This window comes from Saccopteryx leptura, chromosome 4 (genome assembly GCF_036850995.1).
Source record: "Saccopteryx leptura isolate mSacLep1 chromosome 4, mSacLep1_pri_phased_curated, whole genome shotgun sequence".
Taxonomy (NCBI): domain Eukaryota; kingdom Metazoa; phylum Chordata; class Mammalia; order Chiroptera; family Emballonuridae; genus Saccopteryx; species Saccopteryx leptura.
In genome coordinates this window covers 133,684,647-133,707,025 of record NC_089506.1, presented here as the reverse complement: position 1 = coordinate 133,707,025, position 22,379 = coordinate 133,684,647, and the positions used below count along the sequence as shown (strand labels likewise).

Here is a 22,379-nt window from a genome sequence, read left to right as displayed (position 1 = left end):
AGCAATAAGACAGGAGTTCCCAGGAGGAATGCCTACCTCTGTGTTTACAGAGTTCAGCAAAGGAAATGCTCCTGCAGAACTGTGCATCCTAGCAGCAGGGGCCACACAGGGTCTTGTGTGGCAAAGCCAGAGAACAGCACTCACCAGAGAGAAGCAAGGTGGATGCCATTGCTTTCAAGGGGAGTAGGGCCCCTACTTATATTTCATGTTCCAAGAAAAGGCATATAAGTCTATGAGAGATTTTTTACTTAAACATCCAGATGTATTTTTCTTTGTTTCTGATTTAGGAGGTAGTCACACATCCAGAGTGGACTGGGATAAGAGGATGGAGTTACATTTTGGAAACAGTCATGATAGGAGATACTGGATATGGATGTAGACTGATTCTGGCCTTGAGAAGGCTGCTTAAACTTGTTAAATCTCAGTGGGGGTTTTTTTCCAGGCTATCAAACACTTCTTTTGTGCCACACATCATTCTAGGAGCTGGTGATGGATGCCATGCCACTGATCTTCTGGGACCCTGCTGTGCTGGCACTCCAATGGGGGGCATAGAGACTGAGGGAAATGTGAAAGAACACAGGATATCCTTACAGGCAAGTGTCCAGAAGGAAAAAGAGGCTGAGAGGGTGGAGAGTTCCAAGGACCACTATAGGCGGGATGACCAAGCATTACTTCCTGAGTAGGTGGCATGTGAGCAGACCTGATTAAAATGACAAAGCCCTCTGATTGCTTGGGACAGCAAGTACAAAGACCCTGCATAGAGAGCTCGCTTGGTATATTTCAGGCATCAGAATGAGGCCACTGTTTCCACAAAGGGAAACAGTGACAGTGGGGTCAGGAAATAGGGTCAGAGAAGCCAGAATTCAGATAATTTTTTGAGGATCAAATCAGATATTCATAATATTTTTGACATACAGTGGTGCCCAGCACAGAGGGCCAACTTTAGTTTTTCCTTCATCTGAAACAAGCATGTCATGGGAACTTTGAAGAACCAAGTTTAGGTTTCATAAAAGTATAAACTGAATTCTGTAACATATGGATATGTAACAACTTAAAGAAACTACAACTCTCCAATGTAATGAGCTAAATAACATGTATAAGACTTATTCTATGTAAATCTGGGAAAGAGACTAATAAAGGATTTCATAGATTTGGCCTACAAAATGAACACTCTTCAATGGAGTAAAAGAATTTTTTAATATAACCCCTGGAGTTTTGAACTAGAAGTGTCTTGATTACAAAAGGTTCCAGCCAGAAGGATTATCTGGAGATGCAGGGGTTGGAAATGATGAAGTTGCTGGAGTCACTGAAGACCACTGCATGTCCAACAAGTTTGGCTTAAGAGAAGAACAATCATGTCACAGATTAAGCAAATATCAGATGAAATCATTCAGGAACACTGGGTCTGGCAGGCCAGGTGTGATCCCAAAGATATCAACCACCTAACCCAGTATCTGTGAATAGGTTCCCTTCTATAGCCAAAGGAACTTTTCAGCATGACTAAGTCAGGGATTTTGAGATGGAGAGATTATCCTGGTTTATCCAAGTGGGCCCATGTAACCACACGAGTCTTTAAAAGAGGGATTCAGGAGGGTCAGAGTCAGGGAGAGAAATGTCAGTATGCTGCATTGGTAGTTTTGACGATGAAGGATAAAACCATGAGTCAAAGAATTCTGGAAGCCTCCCGAAGCTGAAAAGGCAAAGAAAAGATTTCCCCCTCAAACCTCCAGAAGGGATACAGTGCTGCCTACACTTCAATTTTTTAGCCCAATTAGACTGTCTTAGACTTTTGATGTTCAGAATTACAATTACAATTCTGATGTCCAGAATTACAAGCTAATAAATGTGTGTTGTTTTAAGCCACTAAACTTGTGGGAATTTGCTATGGCAGCCAATAGGAAGATAATACACAAGGGCATAGTTAGTACGAGAGTGCTATACTGAAAAGAGGGGAGTATGAAGAAAAAGCCCAAATCAAGACTTCGGAGGAAATCTACATATACTTAAGTAAGAATGGGCTGGGAGTTGCCAAGCGGCACAAGCTAACTTGAACAGAGAATAACAACCCTCATCCAGTTTCATTTCTATGCAAGATTGTCTTTAAAAGTTGTGGGTATGTGCATGGAGCTGGTTGCATGTCTGCATTGCTGTTTTTCCTAAAGCTTCACCTGTATGTGAATTCTGGCCTTACATTTACTGGACTCCAACTGAAGAAAATCACCTAAACTCTGTGCCTCATTTTTCTCATCTGTAAAATGTTAAATTAATAATATCTACTGCATAGAGTTGCTGTGAAGATTAGAAGAACAGATATATAAAAGCATCTAGAACATTATTCTTTAAGTTTTACATCACCAAAGTTAGAATCACCTTTTATGATATGAACTCATTTGCAAGGCAAAGAGAAAAATCCATCGCATTCTAGTTAGTATTTAATAATTTAAAAATTTGTTTGTAATAATTTTAACATAAAAAGTCTTTCATGAAATTCACAAATGCCAAGATACTTAGACTATGTTGACAAGATTGCAGAAATATATGTAGAAAAGTAACAAATCCAGGCATGATTTTAAAGGCGAGAGTAATTTAGTATCAAAACCATATTAGCTAGAGGAATATTTTATCAAATCATCTGCTTTGCATATCTTGGCTTATATTTTGAAGGAGATATTCTGAATAATGTTTTCATTGTTGTCACACAGGTGACCAACACTGAATGCTAGTGGAGAGAAAATAAATAAGAAGGGACTGAGTGCCGGGGAATAGAACCTAGAAGGTAAGTTTCAGAAGACAGCAATGATTGTCTGCACTGTTCACTGTAATAACCCCACCCCTCACATGGTGCCTGAAAAAGAGAAGACATTCAATTAATATTGTTCATGAATCAATACATGAACAGGTGCTTACTCTAATTCAGATTATCAGTTAACTTTCCCAACAACCTTGTGAAATAAATGCTAGTATTCTTATTTTATCTGAACTCTTAAGACTATACTTTCAGGGATCATTTCTATAGTTTGTTATCTGAACTTTTTTTGTTTTAGTATTCTTCTTTTAGAAATAACAAAACCTCAGGCCCAGAGGATTTCATAAATTTGTTCAAGACAGCATGTTATGATACTGGGATTCAGAACCAAGTCTGCATAACTCCATCTCCTAAAGTTTTTACATTACCATATTAAACACATAAACCTTTTGATAACACTGTGCTCTCTGTCCCTGGGGCACAATGGTATAGTCAGCCCACTGGTGGAGTAGATAAACGCCAGTAACTGAATGAACACCACTATTTAAGCGGTCTCAATGGGAATCGTTCCACCAATAGGATTGAATGCCTTGCCTTGGAATAACAAATAATTTTCACAACATAAATTATATGCTAGCTAGGATATACAATCTATAATTGTGAACATACTTATTTCACAGTGTTACGTATCAGAGCAGAAGTAGATTCAGGCAGATCAGGGCCAGTATGGTTTGAAACAGGTCAGTGTTGATGGTTGCTACTGATGCTTACTATAGTATTTCTTGCAAAATTTATAGCCTCAATTCCTATAATGAGCCTATATAACATTTTTCAAAACTGACACTTATTTGCCTTACATCTGTGTATCTTTCTAGATTATTTCCTAAATATAGAAGCATGTTTCTGAAAGCATCCCCACCCCAAATTTGGTATAAAATTTTTAGCTGTGTTGGAGTAGATACCTCCTAATTCAATACACAGTGAGGATACCTGGTGTACACAGATGGTAGAGGCACCTTGAAGGACTGCAGTTATACTAGGGATGTTGATTTAGATGATGCCAGATAGCCAGATATGAGTCATTTTTGCTGAGTTCATAAAACCAAGCTTCCTGATCACAGGTCTCTAAATTGAGACCTATTTAGTCATGATTATATTTTCATGTCACATTTCAAAACAGAAGAAGAAGATATTTTTAAGAGTTAACTACTGAAAGATGAGCCATATGCTCATAATTACATAACAAATACTGTAATATTAATACACTTCTCCAAAACCCAGGGAGTTTGTCATATGCATATCTGTATCTCTGCTAGCCAAATGTATGAGTTGATTTGTACCTTTTAAACACCTCAAGTCCATGATTATATTAAAGAAGTACGTATTGCAACATTTGAGACACATTAGTATAAGACTCAACAAAGATAAAGATCTTCTTATCCAAGAATCACTCTTAAAATCACATTAAATATATATATTTTTTTAATTTATTGATTTTAGAGAAAGAGAAACATCAGCTTGTTGTTCCACTTATCCATGCCATCACTGGTTGTTCCTATTGGAGGTCGAACCCACAACTTGGCATGTCGGGACTAGGCTCTAACTGAAACACCTGGTCAGTGCCTTAAGTACCTTTTCAACATTTGTTACTACAGGTATACATTATCAGACTCAATTTGCAGTTTCTTCTACTTGTAAATCTTGAGCAGTAATTTTAATCTTGTCATCAGCACTACTCAATAACATGGTCTGAAAAAAACAGCTGATGATGACTTGTGATTATGGTAAATAATAATTATAATGATTTGATTGTTTTGAGTAGTTTGACAAGTCTTTCAATAGTTATAAAAGCTGCACAATTTTTTAAATATGGCAAATCTACTCAATACAAAATATAACTTTTTAATATTTTGATTGAGGCAGATAATTTTAAAATACATTGAACTCCACATTACCTTTATAAAATAATTTACCACAATTATGTTGTAAGAACACTAAGAAAAATAATTATTAATAAATATATCTAAATTAATCACCACTTGGAATTACATGGACATATTTACATTATATTAAAGGGAAGTAAATAGTTGGAAAGAAGTAAAAATTTATAATTTTTGTAAGTATAGAAAGTGCCTATGTAAAATTTCTCCTCTTTACAACCCACCTGAGGTGCAACTCAGGAAGAGATTGAAGGGAACAAACAAACAAACAAAAAACTAATCCACAGAGATATAATATACACAGGTTTCCCTTATAAATATCATTATCAGTCAAGGACAAAGTGTTGTCTTCCATTTCTTTTTATATGTGAAAGCCTGTGGTGTGGTATCTATCAGCTCATTTTAAATCAAACCGACATTGGCTTATATAGATTAGCTGCAGGAACTAAGTAACAGAAAATTGATACAAAACTACTGTGACAACTTCACTGTAGAAAATGTAAGGACTTATTCATAATGTAGCCATTGATTTGAAGAAGTATTGAACCTAGCTGTTTCACCAATAACTTACAGCAGGCTGCAAAGTAGTGTGAACTTATCTATTTCTCAGTCTATATTTCTGTCTAGGAAGTAGGCTTATATTTCACAAAACAGACAGCTATTATGTATCTATTCCTTCTTTCATCTAATAACTACTGTGTTATCATGTGACTTGCAGTCTGCAAAATAAGAGGAGATATCTGAATAAATAGAATTCGTGGCTCCCGTTGGTGAATCTTAATTTGTAATTTTTTTTTCTTTTTTACAGAGACAGAGAAAGAGAGTCAGAGAGAGGGATAGATAGGGACAGAAAGACAGGAACAGAAAGAGATGAGAAGCATCACTCATCAGTTTTTGGTGCGACACCTTAGATGTTCATTGATTGCTTTCTCATATGTGCCTTGACCACAGGCCTTCAGCAGACCGAGTGACCCCTTGCTCGAGCCAGCGACCTTGGGTCCAAGCTGGTGAGCTTTGCTCAAACCAGATGAGCCCGCGCTCAAGATGGCGACCTCGGGGTCTCGAACCTGGGTTCTCTACATCCCAGTCCAATGCTCTATCCACTGCGCCACTGCCTGGTCAGGCACTGTAATTTATTTTTTAAGACAGCATATGTAAAAGTACTAGACCCATTATCCTCCTTCCTTTTCCTTTCTCTGGGTCTCCTTTTACTCTTTACTAATCCTTTTCACCTTTTCTGTCTCTCTTTCTCTTTCATCTTACCTTCCTTCATCTTAAAATTATTTATTAAGCATACAGTTTATGTAATGGATATCAAATTATCTCAGAAAGAAATCTAGTACTGAAGAAGTTTATTACTATTGAGAGAATGAGAAAAGTACATACATACATAACAAATGCTTTTTGAAAAAAAATATCAAGAGAATGACACAGATAACTCATAACTCTTGGTTTTCTTTCTCTTCCATTGATTACATTTTGTCTCATTTCTTCAGGCTGTAGAAAATAATGATCAGAATGATAAATGAAGAATATGAGCTATAACTGCAATAGTTCTTTCTGTTTTCCCTACAATAATTAATCATAGTATATGTCACTGCACTAGCCAGAGTTGTATACCTGATGTGTAAAGTATATCCGCTTGTGCAGAACGTGGGTTACTGGTATGCCAAGATACTGATTCCTTCAACCCTCAAGAGACCTGGTAGTTGTTTTTTGTCATGAAGAACCTTGTCAACATCTCAGATTGCCATACAAAATCGATATGTTTATATATATAATTTTAATGTTTGTTAAGATGTAAAAACTTTCACTGTTACACTAGGAACTAAAATATTTTTGCAGTCCATATTAACTAGCAAGTAAAAAGATTTACTCTAACATCCTTATCTTAAAACTTGCAATTCATAAATTTGGAATTTCCTTCTCCTTATTCTCCTCACAAGAGAACTTCAGAAAAAAATACCTATACGTTACCAATATTTAAGAATAAGTTTGGGTTTTTCTTTGAAATACACTAATCTAATTAATATAAGAATAATTATACCTTTAAAAGTATTTGTCTTCCTTTCAAACAAAAATATGTCAGGTGTCTGTATTTATTCAGGTTTATATTATGTCTCTTATTAATTTTTTAGTGTTCTTTATATAAATCCCAAAACTTCTCAGTAATATTAATATTAAGCCATAATACTATATATGTATAAGCTGTTAAAATATGTATCATTTTTCTATTACAAATTGAACCTTTTTCATTTTTATAAGTGGTCACTATTATTAAACAGAAATGCTATTATCTATATTTTTATTTCACTTTACAACAGTGCTAAATCTTATAATTCTGGTAGACTTCTAGTTGTTTCCTTACACTTTCTAGTGTTGAAGAAAAATATATTATTTGCAAATTAAAATTTAAAAATTTGAGAAGTCCATCATAAGATAGTATATTGTATATTACTAAAGAGCAACAGAAAGCTTTTTAAACAAGGAAGGACTAAAAATAAAGTGATGGTGTTTTCGTTCAAAATTTTTTTCCTACAGCAAATTATTTGGATGTGATTGAATAATTACTACAATTTTCCATCTTGCCATATGACCATTGTCTCCAGATTATTAGGATATAATTGACATGTATCAATGTGTAAGGTTAAAGTAAGAGTACAATGTGATGCCTTGATATACAAGTATCTATATTGCAAAATGATTTCCACAATAGGGTCATTTAACATCTTCACACCTCACATAATTAATTCTTAATGAGAACATCTAAAATCTAGTTAAAAATAGAAAGACCACATGCCCCAGCAATCCCACTTGTGGATATACATATATCCAAAGGAAATAAAATGAGGATTTTAAAGAGATATCTGTACTCCCATATTCATTGCAGTTTTATTCACAATAGCAAAGATATGGAAACAAACCCAGTGTTCCTCTAAAGATGAATGGGTAAAGATGTAATATATCTATATTTACATGTATGTGTGTGTATATATATGTATGTATACATGTGTGTATATATACATTTGCATATGTGTGTGTATATATATGAATATATATTTACAAAACACAATATTATGTAGTCATGAGAAGGAAATTTTGTCATTTATAACAACATGGATGAACCTTGAGGGCATTATGCTAAGTGAAAGAAACAAGCAGAGAAAGACAAGTACTGTATGATATCACTTATATGTGGAAACTAAAACTCTAACTCATTGAAACAGAGAGTAGAAGAGTGGTTGCCAGAGGCTGGGGACTAGGAAAAATGGGGAGATATTGGTCAAAGGGTACAAATTTCCAGTTGTAAGATTTATAAATTCTGGGGATATAATTTGCATTGCATGCTGACTATAGTTAACAATACTATACACTATATATTCTTATGAAGTTAATGTTGATGAATAATTTTAGCCATCTAAAGTTTAAATTAAGAGATGAATGTATAAAAATCCATTTATCCCAGGGCAATTTCTAGGCTTATTAATAAATAAGGCAAATGTTGAGTTTTTGTTTTTGTTTTTTTTTCATGATCCCTGTCTCTCTACTGTCAAGGTCTGCCTTTTTTCTCTAACACTTCTCATGACCAGTATACAGGCTCTTACATATTTAGAGTAGTCTTCTGGAATCCCAGGACCTTATGCAACTCCCTAAAGCTATCCCATAGGCTTAACATGTGGTCTCCAAGCTCTGGATCCTAGAGATCTTCCCTCCCCATTATTTTTCTATAGCCCTTTGTTCTCTATAAACTAAGAACAATAACTTACTTGTGCTTATATAATAATGGGTTACGGAAAATTGTACTGCTATCCTTTTGGGTAAATTACTCACTCTAAATTATATAGATGTCCTTTGGCACATGGCTTAACACTATAGAACTTCAAGTAGTTGTTGATATAAGTCAAGAGAGAATATGATACTTAATCACTTGAGGAATCTTTAATACAGACAAGATTGCCTCACCTTATTTAAAGAAATGAGATTTTGATTATGCTACCCATTATCAAACTATATTACAGTGACATCACGAAAATGGCGCCGTGAGTAGCATGTCTGACAGATCTCCCCAAAATCTCAAAAAATTTATCAACTAGAAACAGTAAAATTTATCCTCGGAGCATTCCGGAGTTCCACACACACTGAAAGCGAAAGGACTGTTATCACTTGAATCTGAGAGACGGGTCAGAACTGAGGGTGTGGAGGAAGCTAACTACCGCACGGACGTTCATTCAAGCCGAGGAAGGAGTACCCACGTGTGGTGAGTCAACCCACGTGTGCAACTGCCCTCCTACACCCGGCGAGCGGCAGCCTGGGCACTGCCGGTGTGCCGTAAGAAAGCGTGCATGCGCCCCGTGCCGCGGTCCAGTCGCAGAGCGAGCTGCCTTGCACCGCCAGCGTCCCCAGCAGCCTGCGCACTGCGAGTGAGAGTCCCCAGCCACCGGAGTGCCTACAGCACCCCATTCGCTAGCGTGCCCTGAACGTCCCACTCACCCACGCACCCAGAGCACCCCACTTGCCTACACACCCAGATTGCTCCATTCTCCCATGCGCCCAGTGCACCCCAGCCGCCAGCGGCAAGGCGAGCGAGAGAGGCGCCAAGGCTGTCTTCCCTATTCTGGAGATTCTCTCCATGGGCGGGGCACCTCACCCAGCCATTCAAGCTAACAACCAAACCTTGGGGGAGGGGTGCGCGGGCAGCCTGAAATACTTTCTGGAGCACAACTGCGGATCCAATCACTGAAATTAGCTTAAGCCACGAAATCTGCGCACCCACGGGGCTCTAATTGATAAGAACTCTCTCAGTTCAGCAATCCAAGACAAGAGGTATGATATTTTTTAGTGCCTCTTACTAAAGGGGCAGGGGCAACTTCTGATTGACAGAACCTCCATATTCAGGGATATACGCTAACAAGAGGGACTTGGCAGATATTAAGATCTATACAGCAAGCAGCGACTAGTGCCTCTTCTTCCCAGCCAAAACAGGCTACAAAGTGTGGAAAGCCTGGGTTGAGTGGTCCAACTGAATGCTAGGCACTGAACAGTCACCTTGACAACAATTGTCTCCCAGCCCCACCTGACTATGCTGGAGGCTCTGACTGCCAGAGCCTTACACAGAGCCTTGCGCTGAGTGGGGATAGAGTGGGGATTTCCCAGCTCTTTGAGCCTCTTACTCCCCAGGCAGAAGCAGTGGCAGCCTCATAGCTGGATCACCAGGCTGCTAATTCAGGAAGGGGAGACTAGGAGAGAGACTCCAGGAAAGCAAACTCTCTCATTGTTGGACCCTGCAAACGCCAACAAGCCCTGACTACCAGCGAGACTAAAGCCAATTATATGACATTGCCATAGAATCCCATCAACTGCAAATCCCTACCTAAGTGTGACACAGGGGCAGAGCCTGGGGTACAGAGTCGCCGACCAGGAAGAGGGAGAGAAAAGAAAAAGGAAGAAGTTAACCTCTCAAAATCAAGAAAAATCCACAGACTTTATTACTTGTTCCACTAATTTTTCATTGTTGTTGTTTGTTTCTTCTATCTTATTGCCTTTATTATTATTATTTCTATTTCCTCCACCTCGGTCCTTTTATTCTCTGCCCATCTTATGCTTCCCTTTTCTTGAACTACACTACCCATGAGTGTTACATTTTATTTCTTTTCTTCATCCTTACTCTCCTTTAGGGTTATACTCCAAAATCCTTAACTCTCACTCTCTCCCCTGTTGTTTCTTTTTTCTTTTCCTTTTTTTCTTCCTTCATTTTTCTCTTTTTCTTATTTTTTCCTTTCTATTCATTTCTTCTTTTCTCCTTTTACTTTTCCTCCCATTCAATCCTCAATCACGACAAATTATTTAATTTGGGACTCAAGTTTTTTGTGGGTTTTTTTTCTTTTTTTTGCTTTTGTTTTTGGTTTTCTTTTGTTTGTCTTTGTGGCATTTGGGTACTTTTTATGTTGCTTTTTAACTCACTAGCATTCCTCCCAACCCAAGGTCTCCATTGTATTTAGTCTTTGTTCGACTTAATACAACAGATTTTACTTATTATTTTTACTTTTTTCTCTCTTCTTTAATTATTTTTTTTTCTTTTTTTCTGTTTCCCTCTTATCCCTCTCATTATATCTCTTAGATGGCCACCACTTACAAGCAAATCATTTTATGCTTGTCTAAGATTTTCTCCTTTTTTTGTTGCATTTAGTAGGTCCCTACTCCCTTTTTTACCCCTTAAATTCTTCACCCCAAATCAGGCCCTCCATTATAGACAGTTTTTGTTCCATTTAGCATAATATAATTCACAGGTCATCATGAAATTTCCCTAAGGAGGGGAGAGGAGGGGAAGAGAAGAAAGAAAAAAAGGAGGAAATAATAAATTATTACTGTTTTTTTTGTGTGTGTGGGGTGTTTCCCTCTTTTTTTTCTTACTTTTTATTCTTTATTAATTCTAATTAGTGCTATCAACAAGACAATCCTCAGATGCCAATAAGAAAAAGAAAATCAAATATTATGGATACAAAATATAAAGAGGTAAAATAAAGAGATGTGGAAAAATGTATGGAGAAAAGATTTAACATATTGGAAGCCTTGGAGCTAAATGACAGACAATTTAAAATAGAAATCTTAAAAATACTCAGAGATATACAAGAAAACACAGAAAGGCAATTTAGGGAGATCAGAAAACAACGATCACAAAGAATATATTACCAAGGAAATTGAAACTATAAAAACAAATCAAACAGAAATGAAAAACTCAATTCACGAGCTGAAAAACGAGGTAACAAGCTTAGCTAATAAAACAGCCCAGATAGAAGATAGGATTAGTAAAATAGAAGACAAGCAACTTGAGGGACAACAGAGAGAAGAAGAAAGACACTCAAAAATAATAAAAAATGAGAAAGCCCTACAGGAATTGTCTGACTCCATCAGAGAGAATAACATAAGAATAATAGGTATATCAGAGGGAGAAGAGAAAGAAAATGGAATGGAGAATATACTCAAACAAATAATAGATGAGAACTTCCCAAGCCTGTGGAAAGAACTAAAGCCTCAAATTCAAGAAGCAAACAGAACAGCGAGTTTTCTTAACCCCAACAAACCCACTCCAAGGCACATCATAATGAAGATGACACAAACCAATGACAAAGAAAAAATTCTCAAGGCAGCCAGGGAAAAGAAGAGTACAACATATAAAGGAAGGCCTATTAGATTATCATCAAATTTCTCAGCAGAAACTCTACTAGCTAGAAGAGAGTGGACCCCAATATTTAAAGCCCTGAAAGAGAGGAACTTTCAGCCAAGAATACTATACACATCAAAGCTATCCTTCAAGTACGAAGGAGATATAAAAACATTCACAAATACAGAAAAGATGAGAGAATTTATCACCAGAAAGCCCCCACTCAGGGAAATACTAAAGGGGGTTTTCCAGCCAGATTCAAAGAACAAAAGAAAACAAAACCACAAGTAACAGCTCCACCAAGAACACAATAAAACCAAACTTAAACTGTGACAACAAAAGAAAAAAAGGGGGTAGAGGATGGAGATTAACAGTAGCAAAGAACAATGAAGTGCAGAAATACTCATAAGATAGGGTACTACAATGATTATGGTAGATACCCTTTTCATTACTTAATGGTAACCACCCTTGAAAAAACCACCATAAAAACACTTCACTTAAAAAAGGTAGCAACAGAGGAAAGAAGTATGGAATACAAACAAATAAAAACAAAAAATAAAAAAACAAAAGAGAAGAATCAAACAAGATACAAAACTAAAAAAAAACAATTTATAAAATGGCAATAGGAAACCCACAAGTATCAATAATTACACTAAATGTAAATGGATTAAACTTACCAATAAAAAGACACAGACTAGCAGAATGGATTAAAAAGAAAATCCAACTGTATGCTGCCTACAAGAAACACATCTAAGCAACAGGGATAAAAACAAATTCAAAGTGAAAGGCTGGAAAACAATACTCCAAGCAAACAACACCCAAAAAAAAAAGCAGGTGTAGCAATACTCATATCTAATAATGCTGACTACAAGACAGAAAAAGTACTCAGAGACAAAAATGGCCATTTCATAATGGCTAAGGGGACACTGAATCAAGAAGACATAACAATCCTAACAATCCTTAATATATATGCACCAAACCAAGGAGCACCAAAATATATTAATATAAGAAAGCTACTTATTGACCTTAAAACAAAAACTGACAAAAATATAATCATACTTGGAGACCTCAATACACCGCTGATGGCTCTAGATCGGTCATCCAAACAGAGAATCAATAAAGATATAGTGGCCTTAAACGAAATATTAGAACACCTGGATATGATAGACATCTACAGGACACTTCATCCCAAAGTGACAGAGTATACATTTTTCTCTAGTGTACATGGAACATTCTCAAGAATTGACCATATGTTGAGCCACAAAGACAATATCAGAAAATTTAGAAAAATTGAAATTGTACCAAGCATCTTCTCTGATCATAAAGCCTTGAAACTAGAATTCAACTGCAAAAAAGAGGGGGAAAAACCCACAGAAATGTGGAAGCTAAACAACATACTTCGAAAAAATGAATGGGTCAAAGAAGAAATAAGCGCAGAGATCAAAAGATATATACAGACAAATGAAAATGAAAATACAACATATCAGAATCTCTGGGATGCAGCAAAAGCAGTAATAAGAGGAAAGTTCATATCACTTCAGGCCTATATGAACAAACAAGAGAGAGCCCAAGTAAACCAATTAACTTCACACCTTAAGGAACTAGAAAAAGAAGAATAAAGACAACCCAAAACCAGCCAAAGAAAGGAGATAATAAAAATCAGAGCAGAAATAAATGAAATAGAGAACAGAAAAACTATAGAAAAAAATCAATAAAACAAGGAGCTGGTTCTTTGAAAAGATCAACAAAATTGACAAACCCTTGGCAAGACTCACCAAGGAAAAAAGGCACAGGACTCAAATAAATAAAATCCAAAATGAAAGAGGAGAGATCACCACAGACATCATAGATATACAAAGAATTATTGTAGAATACTATGAAAAACTATATGCCACCAAATACAACAATCTAGAAGAAATGGATAAATTCCTAGAACAATACAACCTTCCTAGACTGAGTCATGAAGAAGCAGAAAGCCCAAACAGACCAATCAGCAGGGAGGAAATAGAAAAAACTATTAAAAACCTCCTCAAAAATAAAAGTCCAGGCCCAGACGGTTATACTAGTGAATTCTATCAAACATTCAAAGAAGACCTGGTTCCTATTCTACTCAAAGTCTTCCAAAAAATTGAAGAAGAAGCAATACTTCCAAACACATTTTATGGGCCAACATAACCCTCATACCAAAACCAGGCAAGGATGGCACAAAGAAAGAAAACTACAGACCAATATCTCTAATGAATACAGATGCTAAAATACTAAACAAAATACTAGCAAATCGAATACAACAACATATTAAAAAAATAATACCTCATGATCAAGTGGGATTCATCCCAGAATCTCAAGGATGGTTCAACATACGTAAAACGGTTAATGTAATACACCATATCAACAAAACAAAGAACAAAAACCACATGATCTTATCAATAGATGCCGAAAAGGCTTTTGATAAAATACAGCACAATTTTATGTTTAAGACTCTAAACAAAATGGGTATAGAAGGAAAATATCTCAACATGATAAAGGCCATATATGATAAACCATCAGCCAACATCATATTAAATGGCATAAAACTGAGGACTTTCCCCCTTAAATCAGGAACAAGACAGGGTTGTCCACTCTCTCCACTCTTATTTAACGTGGTGCTAGAAGTTCTGGCCAGAGCAATCAGACAAGACAAAGAAATAAAAGGCATCCATATCGGAAAAAAAGAAGTAAAGGTATCACTTTTTGCTGATGATATGATCCTATACATCAAAAACCCAAAGGACTCCACAAAAAGATTACTAGAAATGATAAACCAATACAGTAAGGTTTATCATTGCAGGATACAAATGCAGGATACAAAATTAACATACAAAAGTCCATAGCCTTTCTATATGCCAACAATGAAATATTAGAAAACGAACTCAAAAAATAATCCCCTTCACGATTGCAACAACAAAAAAAATAAAATACCTAGGAATAAACATAACAAAGAATGTAAAAGACCTATATAACAAAAACTACAAGGCATTGTTAAGAGAAATAGAAAAAGACACAATGAGATGGTAAAATATTCCTTGTTCTTGGATTGGAAGAATAAATATAATTAAAATGGCCATATTACCCAAAGCAATATATAAATTTAATGCAATTCCCATCAAAATTCCTATGACATTTTTTAAAGAAATGGAACAAAAAATCATAAGATTTATATGGAACTATAAAAAATCCTGAATAGTCAAAGCAATCCTAAGGAAAAGAATGAAGCTGGGGGCATTACAATACCTGACTTCAAACTATATTATAGGTCCACAATAATCAAAACGGCATGGTATTGGCAGAAAAATAGACACTAAGACCAATGGAACAGAATAGAAAGCCCAGAAATAAAACCACATATATATGGTCAAATAATCTTTGATAAAGGGGCCAACAACACACAATGGAGAAAAGAAAGCTTCTTCAATAAATAGTGTTGGGAAAACTGGAAAGCCACATGTAAAAGAATGAAACTCGACTACAGCCTCTCCCCGTGTACTAAAATTAATTCAAAATGGATCAAAGACCTAAATATAAGACCTGAAACAATAAAGTACATAGAAGAAGACATAGGTACTAAACTCATGGACCTGGGTTTTAAAGAACATTTTATGAACTTGACTCCAATGGCAAGAGAAGTGAAGGCAAAGATAAATGAATGGGACTACATCAGAATAAAAAGTTTTTGCTCAGCAAGAGAAACTGATATCAAAATAAACAGACAGCCAACTAAATGGGAAATGTTATTTTCAAACAACAGCTCAGATAAGGGTCTAATATCCAAAATTTACAAAGAACTCATAAAACTCAACAACAAACAAACAAACAATCCAACAAAAAAATGGGAAGAGGACATGAACAGACACTTCTCCCAAGAAGAAATACAAATGGCCAACAGATACATGAAAAGATGCTCAGCTTCATTAGTTATTAAAGAAATGCAAATCAAAACTACAATGAGATACCACCTCACTCCTGTTAGATTAGCTATTATCAACAAGACGGGTAATAGCAAATGTTGGAGAGGCTGAGGAAAAAAGGGAACTCTCATCCACTGTTGGTGGACTGTAAAGTAGTACAACCATTATGGAGGAAAGTATGGTGGTTCCTCAAAAAACTGCAAATAGAACTACCTTATGACCCAGCAATCCCTCTACTGGGTATATACCCCAAAACCTCAGAAACATTGATATGTAAAGACACATGTAGCCCCATGGTCATTGCAGCACTGTTCACAGTGGCCAAGACATGGAAACAACCAAAAAGCCCTTCAATAGAAGATTGGATAAAGAAGATGTGGCACATATACACTATGGAATACTACTCAGCCATAAGAATTGATGACATCAGATCATTTACAGCAAAATGGTGGGATCTTGATAACATTATAAGGAGTGAAATAAGTAAATCAGAAAAAAACAAGAACTACATGATTCCATACATTGGTGGAACATAAAAACGAGACTAAGAGACACGGACAAGAGTGTGGTGGTTACCAGGGGTGGTGGGAGGGAGGACCCAGGAGGGAGGGAGGGAGAGAGTTAGGGGGAGGGAGAGGGGCACAGAAAAAACTAGATAGAGGGTGACGGAGGACAATCTGACTCTGTGCGAGGGGTATGCAACATAATTTAATGACAAGGTAACCTAGACATGTTTTATTTGAATATATGTACCCTGAGTTATTAATGTCATCCCATTAACATTAATAAAAATTTATTTTAAAAAAACTATATTACAAGACAACAGTAATAAAGACATCATGGTACTGACATAAAAACAGCATATAGATCAAAAAAATAAATAGAGAGCCCAGAAATAAATCCCCGCCTATATGGTCAATTAATATTTGAAAAAGGAGGCAAGAACATATAATGAGGTAAATAAAAACAGTCTACTCAATAAATGGAGTTGGGAAAATTGGAGAGATACACACTAAAAAAATGAATCTTGATCACCTTTTTATACCATATAAAAAAATAAACTCAAAATGTATTAATGACTTAAATGTAAGTCTTGAAACCATAAAACTGCTAGGAGAAAACAGGCAGTAACATTTCTGACAATCTGTTAGCCATATATATATGCACACACATACACACACACACACACACACACACACACACACACATATCTTTTAGCAAGGGAAACAAAAAAATAAATAAATAATTGGACTAAATCAAATTAAAAGATTTTGCACAGGAAAGTAAACCATTAACAAAATTCAAAGACAACCTACCGAAGGGGAAAAGATATTTGCCAATGATATATTCCATAAGGGGTTAATATCCAAAATTTATAAAAAACTTATACAACTAAAAAATGAGCAAAGGACCTGAATAAACACTTCTCCAAAGAGGACATACAGATGGCAATGGACATATGAAAAGATGCTTAATGCCAACTAATCATCAGAGAAATGCAAATTAAAATCAGTGAGATATCACCTAAAAGCTGTTAGAATGGCTATTGTCAATAAATCAACAAACAACAATTGTTGAGGACATGTTAAGAAAAGAGAATACTCATGCACTGTTGGTGGGAATGCAGATTGGTACAGCCACTGTAGAAACCACTACGAGGACTTCTCAAAAAATTAAAAATGGAACTGCCTTAGGAACCAATAATTCAACTTCTATGCAAAGTAACCCAAAACACTAATTTGAAAAGACTAGATGCACCCCTATGTTCATTGCAGCATTATTTACAATAACCAAGATATGGAAGCAACCCAAGTGTCCATCAATAGACATGTGGGAAAAAAAATTGGTGGTACATATATACAATGGAATATTATTCAGCCATAACAAAAGAATAAAATCTTGTCATTTGTGACAACATATATGAACCTAGAGAGTATAATGTTAAGAGTAGTAAGTCAGACAGAGAAAGACAAATATCATATGGTTTTACTTACATGTGAAATCTAAAGAACAAAATAAATGAATAAGCAAAACCAAAATGGACTCAACGATATAAGGAACAAACCGATGGTTGCCAGAGGGGTGGGGGGTTGGGAGATAGGTAAAAAAGGTGAAGGAATAAAGAGTACAAATTGGTCATTACAAATACTCACAGAGTAGTAAAGTACGGCATGGGGCATATAGTCAGTAACATTGCAATAATATTCATGGCACCTGGTGGAACTGAAAATATTGTGGGGACACTTTATATATTACATGGTTGTCTAACTACTATGCTATACACCTGAAACTAATATAAAATAATGTTTAATGTAAATTATAATTGAAAATTCATAAATTAAAAATAAAAGTAATCCTTTGGAGGCCTCTTAATCCCAGAATGTGCAGAGTGTGGGGAAGGGGGAGTATTTAATAGGGTAATGCTTAGCTAGTACTTCAAAACTTCTGAAATTCTTTAATTTGATAACAGCTTCTAATATGCAGAGTACCACCCTTTGATTTAATTTTGATCTTTCCAGTGAAAGCATTAACTCCAAGCACTTTTTACTACTATTACCTAGGATCTTAGCCTCTCTGCTTTCTTTCTTCATTTTGGAATGGTCATTTGCAGTGTATTTTTGTATCACTAGCAAATAACTGCTTTTCTTCAGGGTTTTAAGTCATCAATTCTTTCAATACCCTCTTCCTGGACAGTCTCATCTATTCATATGACCTCAAAGACCAAAATTATGTCTCTAAATATTTCAAATTTACTGTACTTAGAGATTATTAATGAATTAAGTTAAAGTAGTAGATGTCTCAAAGTTCTCATTTCAATCATAAGAAGACTATATTCAAATAGAACTGCCTTAAAGTTTATAGGAAGGCAGATACACTTTCCAAAGCTGGTATTCTACCTGTGCTGAAAGAGGCTGCATGATTCAATCGTTCTCTAATGACATTTCTTGCTTTCCTTTATTTTGAACCAGCTTAGAATGGCTTTATTTTTAACCCCATATTTTTCTTTTATACTTTGTTTCATGGCCTTCTGAGAGAAACTTTGACTTTCCTGATTTGCAAATAAAATTAAGGTGAATTGGGCCTGAACAGGAACTTTTTAACTGTAAGCCCCAGATAACTATAGGACTGTAATTTATTCAATATGTAATAATAGCATGTATATTTTTCTCTCCAAAATTATGCATGTTGATTCTTTCATTAATCTGCTTTCTCTGACTGTATTGTAGATCTTTAAAACCTCAGCATTGGTTATTAGGGTATTATGAGTCAGTCTTAGGTAGAATATGCAGAATTTAAATACATTTATTATAATATGCAGTCTAATATATTATTTCTGAAAGATTCCTTCTCTTTGACCAGGTGTGTATCAGAGCTTTGCCAGACCTATATGGGCTCATGGTCTATAAAGTTTCTAAATAGCTCTTTTGGACAACCTATCTCTGCCTCCCCCCAAATTACCTGGACCTAAGGTGATGAAGGTATCATCTGGTTGATGAAGTTTGTTCTGGTAATAGGCTCTTTACACTTGAGATAAATCCAAACATATTTCTAAAACTGATGACCTTTTAAAAATATTGTCAGAATTTGGCATATCATGTATCTTCTTTCTTAGTAAAACTACTCTATTTTCCCTTCTGTTTCAACATTACACCCTCACTGTCATCAGGTCACACCATTTCTAATATCCCTTAAATCTGCTCATTATTGTTTTCATTGCTGTATTTCAGGTTAGTACTTAATCAGATATTACCTAGGCTATTTTAACAGCTTCTTAAATGACTTTATGCTCTACTCTTTCCCCAGTTGAATTCATTATCCATCCTGTAGACAGTTTTCTCTCTGACTGTGTCATTCATCATAAACTATTAATGTGCATTATGCTGTTATACACACACAGACACCCCTCTGTAGTATGCTTTACTATTTCATACTACTTGAATCGGTTATCAGTTTTCCTGGCTCCATACCTCCCAGATACATTTTATGTTTGGAAGATACTCCCTTTCCCAAAACCTGCTTAAAAAATTCTTCCTTACCTATTATTTAATATTTACAGTGTATTTAATGTTTCCTCTTCTACAATACAAAAATTAGTTGGATTTTGTTCTGAGTTTTCACAAAATTTTATGCATCTATCTTAATATAGAAGTGTTACTATTATTATTATTATTATTTTGTTTATTATGTCTTTCTTTCTATTATGCTTCCTAGATAAATGAACTGAGTTGTGAACATATTTGTGTCTCCTACGACTTTTCATAACCAACACATTCTAGGTATACAATAAGTCAGTGGTGTTCAAACCAGTCTTTGTATCACTGACTCTCATTAAAAATCAGCTATAAAAGTCATTCAATACAATGTGGATAAGAGGAAGAGCTAAATTCTTACAAGATCTCTGAAATAAAAACAAAACTAAAACAGATCAATACTCCGTGTTAGAGAATTTAAATTTGCTCCATATAATACAGAAAGGAAATACTATACTACTTATATTAGTCTGACTGACCATAGAATAGAATTAAAATAAAAATATACTAACAAAATAAGCTTATAAAATAATTTATATAAAATCATTTATTAAGGCCACCCATGTTAATCTTAATAAATATTAGTAATAATCAACTTAATAATCAAATCAACTTAAGAATCAAATTTATGTGTTCTGTAACAAAAGAGAAGTATATATCTAATTATCCCTATGTTTTCCTCTCTGGCTATGTTCTTTCTCATTACAGTTAAATGGCTTGTTGCCCTCTGGCTGATGCACATTAAGGAATGACATCAATGTGAGAAAAAATGGATGTAAGCATAAACTACATGACTCCACTTCAGTCCCCTCCCCTCACTCCCAGCACACTGAGGGTTGCAGTTTCAATTACCGGACAAGACCAAGAGGACAACTTGACTACAGGAATGTGTAAAAGAACAATAACTCTAGTTTATGAGTTACTTGTTAACTTCAGTTTTGGTTACAAGGCCAAGAAGACCACGGAAGTCTAGCCAGCCATAAAAATAAAGTCCCTTTCTTGAAAGAAAAGATATAGTCCCTTTCTTGAAAGAAACTGCACATCCACCCTCCCTCTAAGAGTTGTCCCCCTCCCAATTCCTCCAATCCCCTGGCTAAGGTATCTGAGCTGTTGAGATGGGTTTTTGAGGATGGGAGTTGCCCCATCTTCTCAGGTGGCCAGGACTTGAAAAAACTTCTTTCCTTTTCACCAGCACCTGTATCAGAATGTTGGCTTTTCCTGTCATGGCAGGCAGCCAAATCTCCAAGTCGTTTACTTGGTTATATTCTAATAACTCATTTTAAAAGTAAATAAAGGATACTGTAAAGCTAGTAGCCACGGCCACCATCACAGTCGCCTGGCCCATGCAGGTTCGCATTTGATTCAGACAGATGGTAATGAAAACACGAAGCCAAGAACTGGTGGGCCATTACCTTTAATCCTAGCTTGCACCCAGCAGGCAAGTAAAAACACACACTGGGCTCCAAAACCCACTCATTCAGTGCTCACAAAACTACTGACTTATCCAAGTTTCCTAGAATCAAAGATTTCTACATCACCAGCCTTATTCACCTCTCTCTGGTCCCCATTTCCTTCTCTCTGCACAAACTGGCTTCTCCTTCAGCACTCCGCCATCTTGGCAGCTTCTCCTCTCCTCCACGTGGCCTTTCTCTGCTCTCCTCCAGCATGGGCTCCTCTGCCCCCTTTTATAGTGTAGAAATCAAAACCTTATATCCAATATACAAACCAGGAAATCTCTGATACAAATCACTTATCTGAGGCTTAAAACTAAGTCTAAGGCCAGGGGTCGGGAACCTATGGCTCACGAGCCAGATGTGGCTCTTTTGATGGCTGCATCTGGCTCACAGACAAATCTTTAATAAAAAAAATAATAACATTAAAAATATAAAACATTCTCATGTATTACAATCCACTCATTTCCTATCACTCATGTTCATGGTTCCAGGTGGCTGGAGCCAATCACAGCTGTCTTCCAGGACAACACCAAATTTTTATTGGATAATGCATAAGGTACACAGGTTGTTGTATGGCTCTTACAGAATTACATTTTAAAATATGTGGCATTCATGGCTCTCTCAACCAAAAAGGTTCTCCTGCCTTAGGCTATAATGACCCTGCCTGCTTACAACCTTTCTACCACACACAATGCAAACTATAAGTGAGCAAACATATATATCATATTTACAAACTTATTTGACCAACAGATACTTTAGTTAATATTATAAAAAATTTATAAAGAGCTTATATAGCAAACACGTACATACATACATATGTATAGTTTTATTCATTTCTTGTAACTACTCAGAGTTAAATATTCTCATCTCCACATTAGAGAGAACACAAGCAACTCTCCCCAGCTTACACAGTCAGGAAGGAGTAAAGCAGCAACTCAATCCCAGGTCTAGAAACTCCAACATTTATAGTTTTTGTTTGGTTTGCTTGTTCTTTTCTACTTACACTTTAATATCTATGTCACTGATGGTTCTCTAAAGCCGGCAAAATTATATAGTGGTCTATTATGTGCATCAGTACTACCAGGCCCTAATTCAGAAGGAA

The 22,379-nt window shown here is 35.8% G+C and overlaps 1 pseudogene; it reads left to right on the top strand.

Moving 5' to 3' along the window:
• Nucleotides 1-2,985: 2,985 nt before the first annotated feature.
• Nucleotides 2,986-3,085, top strand: LOC136404572 (small nucleolar RNA U3; annotated as a pseudogene).
• The last annotated feature ends 19,294 nt before the right edge of the window (nt 3,086-22,379 follow it).